Raw genomic sequence first — 18,723 nt, 5'->3', positions numbered from 1 at the left:
AAAAATGTGTTCTTCCCAAAGACCGTTGTATGACAAGTTTTCATTGTAGAAATGGCAATGGTTGGTACAAACTATGCATCTGCATCTTGTACACCAACTGCCACGGCTGGTTATCAAACCCTAGTACTTTAGACTAAAATCAAAATGTGTAGTGTCTTAAGTAGACACTAATTAATTCTTGGTTGCATGTAATCTGAGATTTATATTCCCTTTCTAATTTGAATCAGTGAATGCTTTTAAACTTGAGACTGTATTGCATTTTGGAAAAGGTTTTTATTTAGCACTGACACATTTTGCCATTACATTTTTCCACAAAAATGTAAACACAAATTATATAAATAAGATAGAACATAAAAGCACATTCTTAAAAATAGACTAACGCTTTCACATATTTTGTGCACCAGTCACATATTAATAGTGTGTTTTAGTGTTCCTTATTCCCAATTTGCTAAACAAAGTTTATAATGATTTATCGCCATCTAACTGCTACAGAAAGAACCTGAGGTCCCTGGGAATCTGGGTACCGCCTGGTTTGTAATGTAGCCTTGGATATTAGTTCCTAAACTGCTCCCATCTCAGCAGTGACATCAAAAACCTTCAAACAATACCCAGGGCTACTGTTATAATGTATTTTATTATTAGTCAACGCACCGTAGACATTACATTCCTGTATTCAATTGTGATAGAATATACGATCACAGCTCATTTACAATTAATGGGAAATAAAAATAAATTAATTAAATACATAAAAAAGGGGGAAACAATGACAGAGGCGTTAGCTTTCAAACAGTCCTGCCTTACCTCATTCCTGTTCTAATGAGTACAGTAAAACAGTATCACTACTTAATAGACAACAACCAATTCAAAGTTTGAATACAAGATGAAACGGTATGCCTGACATGGCACTACTTCTGCAGGGTCCACATTAACTGTCAGTCAGTCTCATACAGAGAATCTTGAGGGCAGTCATCATGATGTAGGTCAGGTTAACTGTGGCAGTGCTGAGCTTTAGGCTGTGTGTACTTTCTATTTCTGTGTTGAAGTCACACGGGGTCAACAGCATGAATCCCTGTGCTTAGTCCTATCACATCCAGTGTACACATCATCTGGCTGTGCTCACGCTCTGACATAGCTTAGTCACTGTTTCACTGTCCACTGGAAATGTATTGGAAGTGGTGTGTGCTGTCTACAATAAAGATTACAAAATACAGCAGCTTATTTAGCAGATGCTTTCTGATTGTATCAAATATGAAAAGCTTTTCTTTCATCAAACTTTTTCTACCATCACTCACTATAAATGTCATTATAGCTGATCCTCACCACTACTGTCATTGCCCTTCAGAAATCTCCTTTCATCATACTTTAAGCAGTGGCCTTTCTCCGTAGTATTTTTTGCAACTAAGCAGCTAACCCCCTCCTTCATGTTTACACCGGTACCCACATGTCCAGTGTTTGTGAATGGCTCTGTGACATGTATTTTGAGGTGTGTTGGTATTGAGAGGTTAATAGGGAAACAGTTTGAAAGGCAGTTTTAAAATGGAAACGAGTAAGTCTGGATGTAGCCTCAGAAAAGTTTCCATTTTTTAAATTAAAATTAAATTTTCAGTGAATTGCCAAAAAATAAAGGCATCAGCCACAACATTGTAACCACTGACAGAGGAAGTAAAAACTAATGATTATCACTACACAATGGCAATGGAATAAATCCAGTGGCAAGGAAACAGACAGCTTTTAAAGCTGATGTGCTACAAGCAGGAAAAATGCACAACATACGGATCTTAGTAATACAGACAAGGACTAAACTGTGATCAGAGACATCAGAGCATCTACAAAATGGGAGGTCTATCAGGGTTTCCCAGTAAGAGGCATGCAAAATGAGGCACGTAGTATTAATGTTGCAGGTGGACCCTGGATATACATTCACATGCTGCTCTGGTACTAACCTACCAGGTGTGTAAAGACAGCAGAGTAAGGACAAAAGGGTATACGTAAGATGCCCCAGGAACAAGCCTGGTGAGCACACATACACACCTCGGCTGAAAGATATGGGGAAAGTATCTTATTCAGTAATTTGTTGAAAAATATCATTTTTTAGTCGGGCCTCAGTTCAGTTCATCAAAAGTCTGTCACACAAAGAGGTCCAACCCAGGATCATGTGTATCTAAATTGTATCCTTTTCAATCACACACACACACACACACACACACACACACACACACACACACACACACACACACACACACACACACACACACACACACACACACACACACACACACACACACACACACACACACACACACACACACACACACACGTGTTTTATTGATGTTGCTACACCTTTGTGATACCTTACAGTTCCCTGTCCACAGTGGCAATCTGCCTGTCTGACAGAGGCTGCTGTGTGAGGTGGAAACGCCTTGTTGCTAATCATTCCAACATTCCATTTGAAAAGTACCAGAGGCAGCTACCATCTGGCTTCTTTAGCCAGTGCTAGGAAAGATTAAGATATGTCGAAAACAAAACCTCTTTATGCTATTAGTAGGTAGTGGCCTCATTTACTGGTCCAGATGACACACTAAAACAGCATCTTAATCACACATATACACACAAACACATAGTCACTGGCCAGCTATAAAAGATGTTGAAGACAGGGCTGCTGGGAATATGACCAAAATTTGCATATGGCTAGTTCTTGACACTAATAAGGCCAATCAGAGTGGACTTCATAGCAACAGAGTTGTAATTGGTTGGAGCAGCTACGGAGTTGACGGTTGTGAGATGCAGATTCAGAGCCAATGGGAGCTGAGCAAAAGATGCTGGTGATGTTTTGCTGATCAGTGTGTCGACACTGTACAAAAGTCAAATCCAGCAGGACCACAGTGTTCTAATTGCACACACTTGTCTATAGATACATAGCACATAGGGCAACACACACACCTTCCACCTAATGCACAGATGCTGCTCTTTATTAAACTAGACAACAGCTCATTGTGGGCGTTGCTATGACAACCAGTCATCTATTTTTAAGCCATACCACTAATCAATTTCTCTTCTGCTTTCGCCTGAGGGGTGGGGGTGTGCATGTGTGTGTGATGGAGGATGGTACTGATGGGAGAGTAAGGGGGCAGTGGTAGGGGGCAAAGGGGTGGAGGAGGAGGTGTGAGTGTGTAGTTTGAGACAAAGAGCAGAGCAGAGAAAGTGAGAGGATGAAACAGTGTCAAGAATCTATCTCATACCAATGTACTCGACACAGCAAAGGTAGAAATATTTCCATACCAATGAAACTGAAATCATTCACCTGCTACCCAATCAGCCACAGAAGGTCGTCTGGTGAACATTAGGATAACTGCTTAATCACTTTGAGTCATCCCATTGTAAACAAATACATACTGGTTTCAGCATCTCTGGTCAAACAGCTGGTTTCCTTTAGCTATCACTTTGAGAAATTGCATTGGCATTGTAACTATTTCTTATATGTCACACACAAATAATTAGTCGATTACTCTAAAGGGTAGATCTATAATTAAACTAATCACAAGCTTCAGCTAGAAATGTCAAGAGCCAGTCAGTCTCAGATTGGTAATACAGCACTGTCTTCCTTAATTATAATTCCTTCTATTCTCTGAAGTAGAAGAGAATAGAAGAGAGTGGAGCAGAATAGAACAGAACAATAGAACACAGCAGAACAGAATATAATAGAACAGAATACAGTGGGATAGCTTAATTTATAAAATATAACTGATTTTCTATATTGGAAATATGAAAACCGCAGTGTAACTGGTGTTGCACTTCTGGGTTCTCCACAGTGCTGATTTACATGCCTCTAAGAACTTAAAGAACATGTTGCTAATGTCTAAAGGCCTGATGCCACAGGACAAACTCTAAGGTCAATGTCTCAACAGTTTAAAGATGTCGGCAGCATGAGGGGGACCTATACGATATAAGGCAGGGGTTTCAATGTTGTGGCACTTAAATGGAGAAGAAAAGCTAAAATTAGCCCATGAATTCATCAATCAAATAATAGGAAATTAGGCAGCAGCTGACAATCATTTTAGTCTTTAACAAAAAATTTCCAAATATTGTTTGTTTAAGCTCCTCTTTGAAAAACTAAAAATGGAATGTGTCTATATGCTCTTAAAAAACAGCAGTCTATCTGCATGAACAATCTAATCACGTTTCATCAATCATGACCACAGAGTATAGTCAACCCCCCTACTTTCACTAGTAAATCAAAGAATCTGTGTAATAATAATATATAATCCTACTGTAATAATGACATTTAAAATGAGTGATCCACTCATGGACAATTCTTTATCTGCATACACCACTATAAGAAAACAGGCCATGTAGATAAAACGACTTGGTTTCAGCTTGGATAAATTTGACGGCTTACTCTTTTCAAACTAATGTTTGGCTCCTACCTGTCTGAGCTACAGTTACTAATTAGAATCACACGAGACTTTGTGAACAGCTGCCTAGCTGACTACCGGCTGCCTGTATGTGAGGAGTTTAATAAATCGTATTATGCAGATGTTCAGCAAGTGAGAAGATGCTCTAAATTCAAGTGAAGAAAAACTTTAGTTAACATCTCATCTTGATGCAAATTTGTACATTAGCAGGAAAGTAAAACATTTGAAAAGCAGTGTTTTGGTTATTCAAATATCAAAGTAGGGCTGGGCGATAAATCGATTTTATCGATTAATTCGTGTTTGTACTAAATGTTGATTTGTTTTAATGAAAATCAATTTTCTCATCAACATCCGCCACCAACGCCTTCCCGCTGGGCTCCCGTAGTTCAGAGTGCGCACCCCCTCTCCCCCGCGTTTGATACACAAACAACATGGCGGCGAGCAGTGCAGATCTAAAGGCGCATGTCCGCTAGATGCGATTTTCCCGTACGGCAACACACCGCATCTGAAAATCGCACGGCCGACGGACGGTCACTAGCGGACCACAACATGGTCACATGACAGCGCTGAGCAACAGCAGGACGCTACGTGGTCACACGACCGAGCTTTCAGCTGGACAGTCCGGCAGATGAGTCGGATAAACACAGCAGCTCGGCCGCAAATTTCCCCTTTTATTTCAAAAAACACGTCAGCGAAAAGTATTTCTGAAAGCATCTGAGGCGAGAAATAATCTGTGCAGCAGCTGAATCTGTCCTTGTTTTATGTCACCGACGCCTAGTTTAGAAGTTTGAGGACAGTTTCACGATGCATGGAATTTCCGCACGCCGCATCCAATTTGCATAAATTAGAAGTCCAGTCTACTTTATGCAAATGAGCTGCAGCCTTCTCCGGGTAAACACACCGGATCGCAGCGGGAAATGCACCGCAACCGGACCAGCATGCCACATGCGGCGCATTTCCAGCTGCGATCCAGTGTGTTTACCTGGAGAGGGCTGCAGCTCATTTGCATAAAGTAGATTGGACTCCGGCGTGCTGAGATTAGGTAGGGGGTTTAAAAAAAAAAAATCGGATAAATCGTGAATCGGGATTTTTTGTAAAAAAAATCTGAGGTTTTTTTTTAGGCCCAGCCCTATATCAAAGTATGATAGAGAAATTGTAGTCCCTCAAATCAGTGAATAGCAGTGAAAAATAATCATGCTTTCAATATTGATCAACATCACGGTGATTAACATGTTTATAACTGTGAAGCCCTAGTGTATGTCTGTCTACACTTTTCCTGACAACCGCTCATCTAAGCAACTGCATTCGCACTTTGCGGATGTTGAGAAACATAAAGAAACATGCAACAGCAGTGTTCGATTTAGGGCTGTAACTAACGATGAATCAATGAATTGTCTGAGCACAATACGTCATCAAAAGCGGAAGTGAGCGTGCAATGCAACAGAAATGACCGTTGCTGTATCGTGCATACATGGTATATGCATATATTATATATGCACAATACAGCCTGGACATCTACGTTTATGATACAGCACAGACATCCGTGCTGTATCGTGCATATTTAATATATGTACGATTTAGAGTGGATGTCCATCCGTGTTCCGCGCGTGATTTCTGTTGCATTGCGTGCTCACTTCCGCTTTTGATGATGTATCGTGCTCAGACGATTCATCTATTCATCGTTAGTTGCAGCCCTAGTTCGATTATAGGTCTTGATCAATGATCAGTTTTGTTGATGTTTGTTCATCACCCCCATGTACAAAGCTACTTCTGCACTACCTTTTTTACAGCTTTCATCAACTAATGTTGTCATTTGGCTCTACTATATTTTCTGTTTACTTAAACATCCACGTGCAGTCAAAAAAAAAATTTAAATACACTTGTAAAGACCATGTATATCATACCGGTGACTCCGACAACTCTTAATTTTCAATGATGCAATGATTGAAACACATACATCTTTGTTTTTTCATAGATTTATTGTAGGTCTTCTGAAAATATGACAAAATCTGTTGGGAGCTTCTCCTCTCTGCAGGTGCACTTGTCTGTCCTAATAGTTTTCAGCAACTGGCTGCTACTTGTAAAGTGCAACAGCCAATCAGAGAGTGCTGTGGGTGGGACTTCACTTGAGATCACAGAGTGATTGCAGAAAGAGAGAGCAACAGCTGCATCACAGACAAAGTGGCCATTTAACCTATATTGAGATAATCGGTCAATAAACATAATGATACCAATATTCATACAGATGCCAAAGCATCTGTATGATCAGCCTCAATTATCAGTCAAGCCGATAACAGGTCGGTCCCTACTTTAAACAAATGTTTGGTATGAGGAGAGACTGTATGTGGAGGATCAATATCTTTAGAATTCCTTATTAACAGAGCTGTAATTGAAGTAGTTGCTGCTGGACTTTGGAGGAGTTTTGATTTTTGCCAAGCGCTGACAAAGGCCAAACATAGAAGTCCTCATTTCTCCAGAAATCCTGTATTATGTTCACACACTAATCCTATCTCCCAGAATAGTCACTGACAAGGTGATATAGCGTAACCTGTAATCAGCTGCTGTTTCCCCATTTGCTTTTCTGTGTTCAATATGGGGGCTAATGCAACTGGCTGGCTACATTTCTGTAATATGAACAGAGCCACATCTGAATAGACCATTAGAGTTAACTGTCCAATGCTTTGTCTCAGTGGTGCTGGTTTTATCTATTGAGATGCTAGCTAAACATTCAAATGTTAATGGTGTAATAACACAACAGAGACAGTGTTGACTGTCAAGTACTTTGGATGTGCAGAGAGTTGGCCTGTTTTGAGCAGGTACTGCACTAATTTTACTAACAACAAATCATTATGGACTTTTCTCCCCAACTGACTGTGAATCAACCAAACCAACTGGTTTGCAAAAAATAGTAAACTGGTCAGTTTAATTCGATTAAACTGACCAGAATGCATATCGCAAAGTGTGCATAATTGTATATATAAACTCAGTTGAGGCAAAAACTAATAGACTAATACACAGAAGCAATATTACTAATCAACATCTGTGTTGTATGCTATCTGATGGTCGTAGAGAAGTCAAGACTACCGTGATCCTTTGTAGTAAAGTGAGAGGTCTTACACATTACATTCACCCATTACCACGATCAAACATATACCCACTAAAAATGTTGATGTGTGTTGTTATCTTTGAGAAATATTAACAAGAAAACATCCAAGATCATTCCTCATTGTCAGATAAAAGAGGTGTGCATTTCTTGTTGCTGTGGTACTGCGACTGCAAATCAGTGTCATGTCCATTTTAAAAAAGCTGGGACATAATTTTCTTCTATTTTTTTCATATGGTTTGTTTTTTGGCAAGAGAACCGAATGCAGTCAAAATGCACTGAGCCAGTCTGATCTGGTTTGTAACCTCAGGGTATGGAATTATCTCTTAATATGTAGCCGTTAGTGGTCAAGACATCACACAGTAAGAAAGCCAGAGAGCGAGCTAGGGTAGGAGGTGAGGAGGAGGAAGAGTAGCAGCCCCAGTGTTTTCAGAACAGAAAGAGGAAAATCTCTTCTTTAGGACCTGGCACTTTGACAAGAAAAGACGAAGTGCAGAATTTTAGACCACAGGGTGGGGCATACACTGCTTTACGTGCCAAAGGAGAAAAAGGAAAAAGAAAAAAAGCAGCAGGAGCATGAGACATTTAGTCAAAGGCACAGACATCTTAAAATGGGGCTGAATTTGACAACCAAGAGGAGAATCGATACATGTCAGGAACAAACACATGACAAAGACAATCAAGTACAGTGAGAAAATGGTACAAAACATGTAAACACATAACACACACTCACATCAAACTGCATCTTGTGTATTTCAGAAACAACTTTTTGACACAAATTGCAGAATTGTGACTGAAAATTTGAAGAATAAAATGGATGGAACAATGCCAGCACAATGTGTAAATGTAACACTGCAAATCTAGTAACTTACATGTACATGCTCTTAAGTTACTTTTTGCAGTGAATCAATTTGTTGTAGTTGTTATAATACAGCATACTTTTACTTAAGAGGATTTTTAACAGAAAAGTAATAACATTTGGATACATCCACAACACTGCTTTTCTCTGACATTTTATGCATTCATGGATATGAGATAGTGTTAAATTGGCAAAATTATTTAAAATGTGATCAAAGAAAAAGTTAACAAGATTATTAATCTGACCAGACATTCAATGCTTGAGCCTTCAATACTCTCCGCTATGCACATATTGTGGTCAGCATGAACAAAGTAGCACAATGCAGAACTTAATCTTCAACAAACTTCAATGCTGCAGACAGTTGAAAGGTGACCATGCTTTTGTTGTCAGGGCTTTCGAAAAGAGACCAGCGGGGTGTCTTCTCTTTTAAAGACTTCTTAAAACACATTTTTGTTTTGCATTCCTAAACAGGTTCCATATCTACTACTGCATATTTACTGCTATCAGTCTGCACCATTAACATACTATAGCATGCAATGGACTGTCCTATGACGACACCCACTTGTCACTCAGAGCAAACACATCCTTAATAATACACAACTTTAAGCCTTAATGTTTTATTAATATCGTTATATCTGCTGCAGTGTTAGACATTTAAATATATAGGACTCGAGGACAGACTCGTTTTTGAAGCCAGCCTCAAGTGGACATCTGAGAAATTTTCTTCACTTGGTCCACTTGGTTGAGCATTATTCTTTGCTAACCTACTCAGTCACTGTTGCCGAGTAGCTTGATTAGTAGGCCAACATTACAAATGACTGTCTTGTAACAGCCACCTAAATTCTGCAAATGCTATCACACAAGTAGTTAAAGTAACTTCCAAAATATTCAAGACAGCAGAAAAGCGGTCACTGTCGCTTTGGTTACGATAATAATAAATAATAAATTTCCCCGCTGTGGGATCAATAAAGGTTTAATCTATCTAATAACTTGATCTAGGTCTGTATTTCTGTTGGTATCACTTCTCAGTGGTAAGTAGGGTTTCACACAAGTCTTCTGTGAATGGTAAATGGTCTACACTTACGTAGCGTCCTTCTGCCTTATTGGTACTCAAAGCGCTTTACAATGTTTTACATTCACCCATTCACACACCAATGGAGACAGAGCTGCCATGCAAGGTGCCGGCCATCAAGAGCAACTTAGGGTTCAGTGTCTTGCCCAAGGACACTTCAGCAAGCAGAGGGGCCACAGATCAAACCGCCAACCTTGCAATCAGTCACTTTAAGCCTTAATGCTTCTACCACCTGAACCATAGCGACCCTCTGTTAAGAATGCAAGAGGATGCCGTGGTATTACAAATAGGGACTCTTTGTTCCTTCTCAGTGAGCACAACACAATACAACAACCTACAAACTCTACTAACTCATCTAGATTACTAGAGTAACTTTACTACTAGTTTTATGAACACCTCACTGGCCACGTTTACATGAAGTTTTTTAATTCGGAATTATTAATTCGGAATTAACTTATTCGGAATTAAAGTTTTGTGCTTCGCGTTTACATGGAAATATTAATTCCGAATTAAGGTTTACACGGACTGCACGTTTATCCCCTTCCTTAATTCCGCTTTAACGCTTGGGCATTGGAAAGGATTCTGATTGGACAGGGAGTGGACGTGACGTATCCCTGTTTACCGGAAGACAACAAACTCCATTTGCCGTGGCATTTCTTTTCCCAACCAACATGGAGGAACAAATAATAAGCATGCTTTTCGCTTTGCTTTTTATTGTCGTTTTGAAACAGCAACTCGACAATGGCGTACTACTTCTGTTGCGTCACTTGAGAGGGAGAAGAGAGATAGAATACCGGAGAAGGGAGGAAGAAGACCAAGCTGGGTACGTTGCTACGTCATTGCTACGTGAGGAGCCAAGCATGCGCAGAATGACCGGAATTAACTAAAGCGGAATTAACTGTATACATGAATAGAATATACACAGGAATTAGTTTATTCAGAATTAACATCGGAATAAACCAGGTAGTTTATTCTGACTTAAATTTATTCGGAATTAACTTTTTAATCCGGAATTAAGTGTTTACAAGGAGATTTTAAAGCAGAATTAACTTTAATTCTGAATTAAAGGGGAATTAATGAGCTCATGTAAACGTGGCAAGTGTGACTACAGCAACACGCTGATACTTCTCTCATGCACTTCTCACAACAAACCCACTAGTCTCTGTCGCCACATTCCTTAAAGGGGGTGTGCACATCTGCTGTGCTCACCTCTCTTCTTAAAGAACATTTCATGTACAGTATTTAGTTTAGTTTGTTTACCTTGATCAATTGAGATGAGCAGTGGTGGAGAAAGTACTAAGATATACAGTCAAAGTACTAATGCCACACTGTTAAAATCCTGCATTGAAATGGTACTGAAAGTTTAAGTGTGTGAGTATAATCAGGAAGATGTATTATGGTATTAAAAGTAAGCAATGCAGAAAAATGGCTTCTGCAATTGATATTCCATAACACAGTATTATTATTTGTGCATTAAAGTAAAAGCTGGATTTTACTGTTGTAGCAATCTTACCCCTCCTGCCGCTCAAAGAATTGGAAGTGAGAAACTATACGTAGAATCAGAATCGAAATAGTAAAAATACATACAGTGCCAAAATTTAATTATCCATAGTAGCATTATAGGACATCAAATCTGCAGAACACCTTCCATTAGAGGTCATCTATGTTTGGTCAGGATCATATTTAAATGACAATTTGTACCACTGCATGAATGACCCATATTTCATCTCTAGTCAAAGATCCCACTTTGCCCTTTAGTGTATTTGGAGGACTGAACTAAGAGAAGTTGACGGGGGTGACCTTGTGCAGCACCTGGCTAAATGCAGCACAGCAGTGCAGCAATGATGTGCACACTGCTTATTCACCAGCTGGATTAGTCACAGCTGCACTGCTGACGACTGCTAGGCCATTTCTACAACTGACTCAGAGACAAATAAAAGCAAAAACATGTCTGCATTCCCCATTAATTTTACTCCAGTTAGAAAGCACTACTCGTTGCTTTACTGCAAACTACATCATTAAGATCACACAAATCAATTTGTGCAAGAGTAAAGGTATTACACGCACTCCAAAATTATTTTTTTTAATTCAGAGTTAATTATACATATGTCTGTCTTCTCACACATACTCTTCTAAACTCTATGCGAGACAATCAAACTTTGTTGTGACTCAGAAATTTCACAGATCAAAATGTAACTCTTCATATAATGTGAAATTCCTTACATTCTCTAGCACTCAGTTCTCCAAACTATTACAGATTTTTATCAATTCACCATTTGTAACTACTGTTTGGCAGAAACTTTCTATGTCAAAAACTGTTTTCAGAAAATTAAAAAAACCCATGGCTTTATAATAGCGAAACATTGCCTTATCCAAGTTGATAGTGTCTTTATCTAAAGGTCATATACTTGTATGAATCTGTATAGTTTTAACATTTTACAGTAAATCAAGCTCAAAATGGAGTAACAAAGGTTTTGACTAGTAAATAACCAGATATGTTTCGTCTGCCATTGATTAGAATGGCCACATCTGAGCCAGTGCATGCATCTCATTACATTCTAATTAGCTTACAGCTACGTACGTATGAGAATGCTCAGGTTTTCCGTTGTTGAATACATTTGTCCAAAATCTTTTGTTGTGAAAATATTAAGTGCTATGAACAAAGTATTGAAAACAGCATTATATTCAATAACAAATACATTATTGGTTATAACTAGACAGCAAATGCTAGACTAAACTACACTCCAACCTATCATGGCTTGCCTGTACTCTTGTCCATTCCCATGCATCAGGTCTCAGTCATCCTTTCTCAAGTAAACAGTAGGCATTAACATTAGTCTCATCATTTGTCAAATTGCAGTGAGAATTTGTTATGTTTTTTTCCTATAGCTGTCCCCTTGGTAAGTCTCTGGCCCCATGACTGGACTCCAACTCCATCATGTTTGACTGCAGCTGGCAGTGGTAGTTAGTTATGTCATCCAGGTTGGGCTTTTTCTGCTGTGCAGCCTCAGTGTAGCACAGTAGCATAGTAGCAAATGAATCTGTCCTTCCCCTGCTGTGAGTTCTGGATGGAATGGCTCTCCAACTGGCATTGGGTCTTCTACAGAGCACAGCAAAGACTACCATCACCTGCTGTAGTCCACCATGGTGTAAGTGGTCTGTCTGCATGATCAGAGGCTCCCTGGAGAGGCTGCAGCAGTATTTAAAGCAAATGACAAGGAATTTATATTTTATATAAATGTAATTCTCATTTGTCAACATTTTGGCTCCAATGCTTTAATATGTGAATGTAAAAACAATGCATACATCTGTATACAGTATGCTTTTTGCAGCTCGCCATCATAATAAAAAGATCTTATACCTGGTCTATCAGGTGTACTGGCTACACAGGTAACTATGTGCACATGTGTACAGTCAATCATTCATCACAATCTGCAACTTTTCTTTGTGTGTGCACAAAGATCTCCCTTGGGGGTGAGCAGCTGTATGAGCCCCACATGTTACCCTAAGCTCTTTATAGATTTTGCTATGATGGAGAGAGCCTCATACTTCATCCACAATGATCCATCTTGGAAAAACTGCCCTTGGAAGCTTAATACACCAAAATTTGGAATTAGCTTCAAACACTACTAGAACCCTTTGCCTCATGCAAGATGGGCTGTTTGAATTTCACATTTTGCTATAATGGTACAGATCGGGGCTGCACAATTAATCGAATATTTATCCCATTCACAATTTTGGCCTCCAACACATAAATAAATATGATCACCTGCAATAGTGAGGTTTAAAATGCTTTGAGCATAGAAAACAGCCCAAGTACATGAAAACACTTGGTTTCAGCTTACATAAGTCTGACATTAGAATGGACATATTTTACTCTTTCTGGACATTTTTGGTCAAAGACTTATTTTGAGCAGCTGCACAGCTGTAACAGAGAGGAAAGACTAGAAGCTTCTCTGTGCACATCCACCCTGCTAGTGTCTGCAATAGCCTGCATGTGAAGTGTTCAGGAAACTTTGGTAAAATATAGTGCCTATCTCAAAGCAAATGTCCAGCAAATGAGGTCTACTGGGTACAATTTTGTTTATAGGGATGCAGAGAATTCAGGTAAGGAAGGACCTTATTTTAAGTCTTATCCTAAGGGAAAGTTTTGTTCATTACGATGAATGTAGCACAAAATTAAAGTGAAAGCTTATGTTTACTCAAATGGAAAAATGTCAAAAAATACATATTTTGTCTCTAAAATCAATGATTAATCATGATCCTTAATATGGATCTCAATATTGATCAAAATCATTGTGATTATCATCTGGCCATAATGGTGCAGTACTGTTACAGACTTTTGTTTGAAGTAGCTGTCACTACCTCATCATACCATGACTATCAGATGGATGCATGCTTGCTCTGCCATTGTCAGTCAAATCTAAACAAATCACACTTACACAGTCCAGATGGCACTTTTAGTACATAACTCTTACCAAAGAGTACTTTTAACTTTGCCTGTGATTGTTGCTTGTCCTTCCTGGCCCCAGCACGAGTAGTATTAATAATCTGTCTCCTAGTCTGGGTGCTCTGTTTACAGCATAGGGGTCATTTTTGATTTGGAACTATCTCTTGATGCACAGGTGACCAAGATGTACCATCCTGCTTTGATCAATTGAGACAACTGAAAAAAATCTCTTCATTCCTTTCTCTTAGACTTTTTAAAAACTGTCATTCATGCTTTTATCTCCTCCAGACTCGACTACTGTAATGCACTATCCAGTATGTAAGCGAAACATTCATAGGTGGCAATCAAGTCAAAATGCTGCCGCCAGGCTTGCAACATGTACCAAGAGAAATGACCACATCACACCAGTTCTTATTGCCCTTCACTAGCTACCTGTGAGTTTTAGAATTGATTTTAAGATTTTACTGCTTGTTTTTAAAGCTTTGAATGACCAGGCCCTTTTCTACATCCAGGAACTACTACTACTTCCTCATGAGAATGAACACAGCCTGACAGCCACTGGCAGGCCCTTCTGAAGGTTCCCAAGTCCTGTTTGGTCACTAAAGGTGACTGAGCCTTCATATTTCGGGCACCCAAATTCTGGAATGCCCTGAGGATCTCAAGCAGGCAAACACAGTGTCCTCTTTTCAATCACTCCTTAAAACTCACTTTTACCATATGGCCTTTTCTTAACTGCTGCTGTTATTTATACACTTTTACTGTGTTCTTATGGGATCTTGCCGTTGTTTTTTCTTTCATCCTATTTGTTTTTTACTGCAAAGCACTTTGTAACTGTGTGTTTTGAAAAGTGCTATACAAATAAAGTTATAATAATTATTATTATTGTTAAGTTCTAATGATTTTGTCTGACAGGAAGAATTTCTAGTAACTTGCCAGTCAAGTCCAAGTTTTTGGGCCTTCCCAGTTAAAAAAAAAAAAATGCATCAGCTGATGCACGCACGCACTTTTAATCCTGTAAACAAATCTTATGTAAATCTTATGTTATCTCCCATTTCACATCACCAACCATGAATGCATCCTATTACTATGAAATTACAAGTCAAATTAAGGCTGATATATTCTCTTCCTCTGTGTCAAAAAAATTTCCACTGTCCCACTGTCCATTAGACTGGGTGACATGTTCCTTCATTTGGTCCTACATACAACATCCTGCTACCCCAAATACTCACTCATTTAATAGCACTGAGGTAGATGCTTTAGAAAAATAAGTCACAGAGAATAATGCCAGGTTTAAGCTTTAACAGAGCTGTACAGGAACACTGTCTTAATTCAGTCCAATGTGAAAAACTAAATGGTGTTTTAAATCAAGAAAGTGAAGAAAAAGAAGCAAGCAAGACTAAGAATCTGGCTTAGCATAAAGTCAAAGCTTTAGCTTCTTCAAAGTTTAATACTGAGAGCCATGGACACAATCCAGGTTGATACAAAAGACCATGCTGATGTATCGGCTGACAGTACAGATTGCTTATTTAACAGTACATGCCAGCCATTAAGTAAGTATAACTTGCAGTGCAGTTTATTGTAAAGTTTACTGTTAGTTACACAACAGTATTTTTGAGGTAATTTACAAACATCTGTAAAATGTCTCTGTTACAACCCAGCTGTCTAGGGTAGTCGGGTGGTAACAAAGAACGCTGAGCACATGGCTTTGATGCAATTCTTTCACCATTAAATTAATATAAATTTGGATCCACAAGGATTCCTTATTAAACATTCTCAAGAACTCTCAGAGGCAGCAGTAACAAAATAGTTCTGAGGCTGAAGAATCATTAACATTTTCTAATCACTCTCACACTGTTTCATTACTACCATGCCTACCCTCTCTCATTCACTATTGCTTTTATCTTTAACTTAATTCCTTTTCATAAGTATACCATTTATATAATTTGTTTTCCACATTTCAGTACTGAAATGTTTTAGTCAAGGTTCAACTATCATGTATATAAAGTACGTTGATATTTTGTTTGTTGAAAGTGCTGCAAATAATGTTTATTAATCATTATTAAAATCATTATTACTATATTTTAAATGTTGAAAACAGCACACCAGCTCTGAGGTCCTTCACAAACAATCCCAGTGGCCTGACACCTAATACATACTGCAATATGAACTTAATGTATCATAACTGCTATTAACACTACTATCAATGAGGACCCGCTCAGTGATTGATCTCAAACATTAAATCCGACTGACTGCATGTTCTGCAGAAACTACACTACAGTACTCTGCAGGTGCTGTAAAAATCTGTCATAACGGTATGGTAGTCTTCATCTGTATGCTGCTGGGGCTGCTAGGAGACACTGAGCTGGAAACAGGAAGAGGAACAACTCCATCATTGAGACTACTACAGTTCATTCAGACTCTACAACAGCAGGGACCTTTCATTCATACAAAGCCGCTATCACTATGTGAGTGGAGGGCTGAGAGTATCGAGGTCTGCCAACATCTATCTCAGAACCAAAGGCTGTGAGGTGTCTTTATCTCCACACTTAAATGAAAGTTTGTGAAGGGAGCACAATGTCCTAAATAAGACAGGATTAATATCAACCAGCTGCTTCGATGTGATACATTGCTGAGAAAGCGAAAAGACTGCAGGTTTTACAGCAAGAAGTGACAAAACTGGCCAAACTAAAATCTGTGACAACAGCCTTCCAGTAACAAATTTTTTCAAATACTTTCTTCATAAAACAAAAAACAAAGAAAAACCTGCTGAAAATGAAATGACAACTTCATTATATCTCAACTGGAACCTGAGAAGACCAGTCCATGCAAAGATCTCATCACGTTTTGTTAAAGAGAAAGACAACATTAACAAAAATGATCTATACATGCGCTCTTCACCTCCTTTCAGCCCTTTCCTTTTCAAAGATCCTCACTACAGGAATGAACGTGACAGAAGTCAGAAATGAATCCATCTGGATGTGACTCGTAAATCCTGAAGAGCAGCAGAGGAGACAACAGTTCTGCTCAACACACACGAAATGAGCTCCTGTACACTGCAGAATAATAGCAGCACACATGAAATATTGATTCCAGTTTGGTCTCTAACGTCATCTAGACATCCAGCTCTGCTAATCCGCCGTCAGGAGACCATCAGCCGCTCGGCCTGAAGAAAGCCTTCCCTCCTACAGTAAAATGCTGCTGCTGCTGCTGTCAGGCGCCAGGCAGCCATTTAGGTGCATATGGAGCTCGTTGAGTCTCTACGTAAATGGCTGATGCATTTCGAATTTTTCTTCCTAATTGCTGAGGGCCATCAGCAGCCCGGCCTCTTCCTAGCGCCTTTTAATCTGCCACTTCACACAGTTGTGCTGCCATAAAAGCAGCGCATCTCCTTTCTGTGCTCTTTAAATGAGCATTAACACGTATTTGGAGGACCGGGGCTTTTTCTCCTGTCTCAGTTAACCCCTAGAGACTCTGGATCAAACAATGAAACAGATTGGAGGCATTCCGAACAACGTTTCCATTACAATGTAATCACAACGTCTGCATTAACACATCGGTTATTATCGAAATACAAACAGCCAGGTACGATTTACAAACATTCACGAATGTGTCCGCTGTGACTTCACGCCTTTAAATTGAAAATAACAGTTCGAGGCGGCGGTTTGTGTCGCCAACATGTCAGACTGCATCAATAAATAGGAAAGCAAAGGCGCTCTATTGTCTGACAGCATATCAGCATATCCAACGGCAGGAAAACCACACAGCAGAAACCGAGCCGTGCTGCCGCCATATGAATCCCGCTGCTGCCCTTTCAAAAGACTCTCTGACCAGAGCCAGGCCCTGCGCACATCCTCGGACTCACCTGTGTCTCCTTCGCCTCAGTGTGTACCGTCTCCGGGTTTACGGTCCGGTCCTGATGCGCTGCAGCGGCTCCTCACCACCAGTCCCCGGCACCGGTAGGCAGCACTGAGCCGCCGATTGGGCCTCGACAGACGCTCACCCCCTCGGTGCAGCCAGACAGAAAGCTCATTGGTCAGACAGTCACTCCGTGAAGTCCAGACAGACAACTGAATGGCTATTTATTGTCACAGTAGACCTAGACAGACAGCTGATTGGTTGTTCATTTCCGCGGCGAAGACAGCAAGAGACCTGATTGGTTGGTAGCAGTGTTGTTGTCTGAGTCTGGATGGAGAGCCATGTTAACGCTAATGGGGCTGAAGAAACAATGCGTTCGCGTCCATCCACGTTCAAGTTTTTAAATGGTGTTTAACGTACGGAGCAGGCTGCTTCCATCCACTGAATTAACACAAACTTGGATGCTCCGGTTTGACCAGAAAACCCCGATTTCTTGTCATGCCGGGGTGCTAGAGGGGTTTCAGTGCACGCTTGTGCATGACAAAGAGCCGAGGCGGAGAGCAGCCGGACTGTAGCAGCAGTGCGGAGGGTGATAATGAGGAAACGTCATTATCGTTCCAGAGCAGCCCTGTTGGCTGCTCTCTGTTGTGACAAAGAAAAGTCATCACCTGCAGCGTAATGCACTCCAAATGTTCCAAGAATTCGCTAATATTCTAGTGACCGATGGACTGTAAGGATTGATCGATTGCATACAACTGCAAGTTTCAATTTAGCTGGTATTTACAGCAAATAAATGCGCTATGTTACTTCAACAGAATTTCTTTGGCAGTATTGTGTGAACAATAACGCTGCAGAGTCAGGTCCATGTATCCTACTTCTACTGTCAGATAGCTGCTACCGAGATCAGCTGGCCAGCTACTGTGTCACTCAAGTGTGTAACTAAAAACACAATAGTTTGCTAAAAGTACCTGT

The 18,723-nt window shown here is 39.8% G+C and overlaps 1 protein-coding gene across 1 annotated transcript in view; it reads right to left on the bottom strand.

Moving 5' to 3' along the window:
* gatad2b (GATA zinc finger domain containing 2B) overlaps positions 1-17,919 on the bottom strand; it is a 60,557-nt gene extending 42,638 nt beyond the window's left edge. Inside the window, exon 1 of the mRNA XM_023294611.3 lies at positions 17,759-17,919. The gene's annotated coding sequence lies outside the window, so the exon portion shown is untranslated. The remainder of the gene's footprint in view (positions 1-17,758) is intronic.
* Positions 17,920-18,723: the final 804 nt, after the last annotated feature.

The sequence above is a fragment of the Amphiprion ocellaris genome, chromosome 15 (genome assembly GCF_022539595.1).
Source record: "Amphiprion ocellaris isolate individual 3 ecotype Okinawa chromosome 15, ASM2253959v1, whole genome shotgun sequence".
Classification (NCBI taxonomy): domain Eukaryota; kingdom Metazoa; phylum Chordata; class Actinopteri; family Pomacentridae; genus Amphiprion; species Amphiprion ocellaris.
The sequence above is the reverse complement of the archived record's forward strand: the minus strand, read 5'-3'. Positions and strand labels throughout refer to the sequence as shown.